Genomic DNA, 3,927 nt, shown 5'->3' on the forward strand with positions numbered 1-3,927 from the left:
GTAGCATCCTCAGGTAGTGTACATTCAAATTTGTTCAAATTTAGGGTGGGTAGGGTTGGGCCACATAATTAATCAGTTTTTCACAGGAATACATAGTGGAAAAAATCTTTAAAATTTTTCTGCTGAAGAACGGGAAAGCAATGTTTAGTAATATTAATTTGGAAGCATCCAGAGGAAGTGTTAACCCCCCCCCCCCCCCCAGTTAACATTTCAATACTGAACTAATTTCTGCTTCTTCCAAGTCATTGTGTCCAGCCGAGCAATGTGGCCCATGGGCCTCTTGTTTCAAATAAGTTTTGAGCTAAGTTTAAAGGAACTATACTTCATCAACATTTTACCGTCATGGTAGCTCAATCAGTAGAGTGCTTGCTCCAAGATCAGAAGGTCGTGTGTTTGAATCATGGCTACGACTGACTTAAGTTGATGAAAAATAGGTAGCAACTGTTCCTTCGCCAAGCACTCAGCACTTTGAAGTGAAAGTTGCGGGTCCTTGGGATGAGACCTTAAAAACTGAGCCCGTGTCATGGCAGGCGTTGGCACAATAAAGAACCGTCAATGCTCAATGGCCCTGAGTGCCGAGTAAAGGTCTAAATTTGAAGCCCTTCACCGGTATATATAAGTGAAAAATTCTCGAATGGGATGTAAAACAACACACAATCAATCAATCATCAACATTTTTTACCTTGACCTTGACTTCAAAAATGTCAAAGAAACTATTCAAGACATTTTTATAAGAGCTATTCAATGGCATCAACATTTTGGATCCTTGACTTTGACTTCAAGTTTATGTGTAGCAATTTACCCATATCACCTGCATATTGGGTTTATGTTTCTCAGTTGATTCAATGCACAAGAGCATGCTCAAGATACAAACAATTTCTAAAATGAGGCAAGCATTTGACAAACAAGTTAATGAAACAAAAATATGAACAGAATCGTTTTAAGTCATCAATTCTAAAATAAAAATTTCTTAATCATGACAAGGAGCACATGGTGTGGGACTAGTTGACAGGGGATGCTTACTCATGGATGGCACCTAATTCCACCTCTGATGTTTTAGAAGTCCATGTTTGCTCTGCTCCCTATTTAATTGTTTCAATGGAATTTTGAGCTTGATTACTATTCTTTACCTCGATCCATATATCATTCTTAGAAGTTCTACATTTGACACCATGATAGTTCCTGGTAATTGTGAATCTTCATGCTGGCAAAACACATTGGGCATAGATGATGTCATTGCAAAATTGAAGTTTTTTGCTAAAAAAATATCTTTAAAAATGGGATTGGATTGATATGTTTGAAAGTTTAGAAATTCTTTTACAGATTTCTTGCATTTCTTGTGGGAGAAACTTCCATAAAAAGAGCTTTTGTGTGGGAGAGGAGTATATCAACGATAATGTTGTGAACATTCTCTGCAAGGCCTGCAATCAAGAAATGCTGGTAATTAAAATAAAAAGTATTGAATCGATAGAAGAAGGTGGTTAAATGAGCTGTGTAGTTCCTAGGCCTAACAACTATGGTCTTCCTCAATGAGAGAAATATTGCTTTGGCTTGCATCCCTGCCAAACCATCTTCCTATTTGTCACTTAATTCAAATCCTTACCTTAAGAAGTTTGTTGTGATCCTGTCTATTAAACAGGCTTGGACACAGATTTGAAGTTAATATTTTCTCAAATTTTCTGTATGATATCATGACATATGTTGCTAGAGCATTTCACAAGAAAAAGTGTGTTGGAAAACTTCTTTCACCCGGAAGTTATTAAAACTACGAATTTTTGGACACGGATTGACATATCCTTACACACTTTCACAAAGTAAACTTTATCCTTAATACTTAAGAAAAGAAGAAATAGTGTTGTGTATTAATGAAAAATATTAAGATTATAATCCAGAAAATTCAGAATAGGAATGTGAGAAAGCAAAAACCAACTCACCAGTATTGCCAGTCCGTGCTCAGTAATGTGTGCAGAGTTTAACAAATTGAACACACCCGGTAAAATGTAAACATTAACAATAACAGTGCTCGTGCCCTGTTTACAAAAGCAGATATTTGATGTGATGTAAAGAAGAATGTTGTTGTCATTGAATTCTAAGAATATAATATTTTTGTAAGTTCCATTCATTTAACTGGTTTTATTTTTTGAAGAAGCATAGAAATTTAAAATGTAAACAATACAACTGTGTCCCCTTTAAACAAGTCCAGCACAAACTCTTGATTAAGCTATATAGCTTGAAATAGCTATATAGCTTATTAAGCTATTCAAAATAGCTTGATAAAGCTATTTATATGCAGGTTTTCACAAAAATGTTATTTGTACAAAATAGACAAAAAGTCGCAAGTATTTGACTATTTATATATGTAATATGGGTTATTAAATCAATAGCCCAAAACAAAGATAGTTCTAACATTGCAGCATTTGAATACTTTTTAAGCAAAAAATGAATTTCCATTGTTTGGGTAACTGTACACTACCTTGTGTGCATTGAGGCATGGATAAGTATGATTGCTTCTCGTACTGAATTATTACCAATCAATTATCTTGTTGACCATAATTGGCCTCCTTTATAATTTCACTGAAGAAGTAACTGTATCAATTGCTTTATATAGCCCCAAAACTTTTAGAACTTTGAGTACAAAGTCTCTTAAGGAGACGCAATTTGATGAGTGATTTTAACATGCATTATTTTCATAAGAGTTCAAGGTTGAATATCATCACTGCACCAAGGTGCAACTTTTTGTGCATATTTGGAAAATAACACATCTGAGAAAAAAGTGTGATAAAATAGCTAAATCAAGCTATTCTGAATAGCTTAATAAAGCTATATAGCTAAATCAAGCTATATAGCTTAATCAAGAGATTGTGCCTGACCTGTTGAAATATCAAATCCAAAAGTCAAGGTCATGTAGGTATTGATATGGTGATATCATGTCCAGGCTCTAACTCTTAATTTAAATTTATTCTATCTCTAGTCTTTTTTAAAGATGATCTGCAGGAACTATTTGTATCTTGTTTATAATGCTCATATCAGGTCATGCTCACAAAGAAACGAGAAAGTAAGATAGAGTCTATGCAATATCTTTGGATCATTCAAAGAAATGACTTAAAATTTGTTCATGATGATTATTGTTCTGAGCCAATGTTTGTCTTTCATGGCTTTCAATTTATCAAGTTGTTAGTCTGTCTGTTGTTTACCTGATGACTTTATTCTCTCTGGAATCAGGACAATTTTTCACCAATTATTTGAATAAAGGGGAATCAAAGAAATGGGTGTTACTGGTAGGAATCATTCATAATTTAAATGTCCACTCAACTATCATGGTTAATATATAGATGCAGAATTCAATTTTAGTAGATGGAAGTAATTGTTTTTGGCTCTCAGTGCAATGCAGGCAACACAATCAAAATTTACCGTTAAATTTTAATTAATCAATCTAATGTTAAATCAAACTGTTAATTAAAGGGCCTTGACCTATTTCTTTAAGGCACTGAAACTTTTTTCAGCTTGCTGAAATTTTTCAAAGTTCATGCAAGTGCAGAAACAAAATTTGCAAATCCAAGCAAGCATATAGATAAAGTCATCAAAGTGATTTTTACATTGTTATAAAGGTTCAGGAAGAAGAGAGCAAAGTTTGTAAAATGGCTGACAAAGCAGGTTAGTGGAACTATGAAATTTATTCTTCAAGTGCAAAGGAAATAACTGAATTAGATCGACTTTAAATCAGTATGCCTAATTTTGTGAAGAGCACGATGTATATTACTATATTGATTTTACTAATGCAAAAAAAAAAAGATCAATTCTGTAAAATCACTCTGGATACTGTAACATTTTGCACTTGCTCTATTTTCAGATGCTTCTGACATATTTTTTTGTGGAACATGTCATACTCATTTCACAGATATCGAAGCCTTTATTCAACACAAATTG

The 3,927-nt window shown here is 33.6% G+C and overlaps 1 long non-coding RNA gene across 1 annotated transcript; it reads left to right on the plus strand.

The window, feature by feature from the left end:
* Positions 1 to 1,380: 1,380 nt before the first annotated feature.
* Positions 1,381 to 3,927, plus strand: LOC133177154 (uncharacterized). The gene is made up of 3 exons (XR_009719618.1): positions 1,381 to 1,440; positions 3,609 to 3,654; positions 3,851 to 3,927. It is a non-coding gene; the product is annotated as an uncharacterized LOC133177154 (long non-coding RNA).

This window comes from Saccostrea echinata, unplaced genomic scaffold, assembly GCF_033153115.1.
Source record: "Saccostrea echinata isolate AGI-Se365-2 ecotype Australia unplaced genomic scaffold, CSIRO_AGI_Sech_v1 ptg000086l, whole genome shotgun sequence".
Taxonomy (NCBI): Eukaryota; Metazoa; Mollusca; class Bivalvia; order Ostreida; family Ostreidae; genus Saccostrea; species Saccostrea echinata.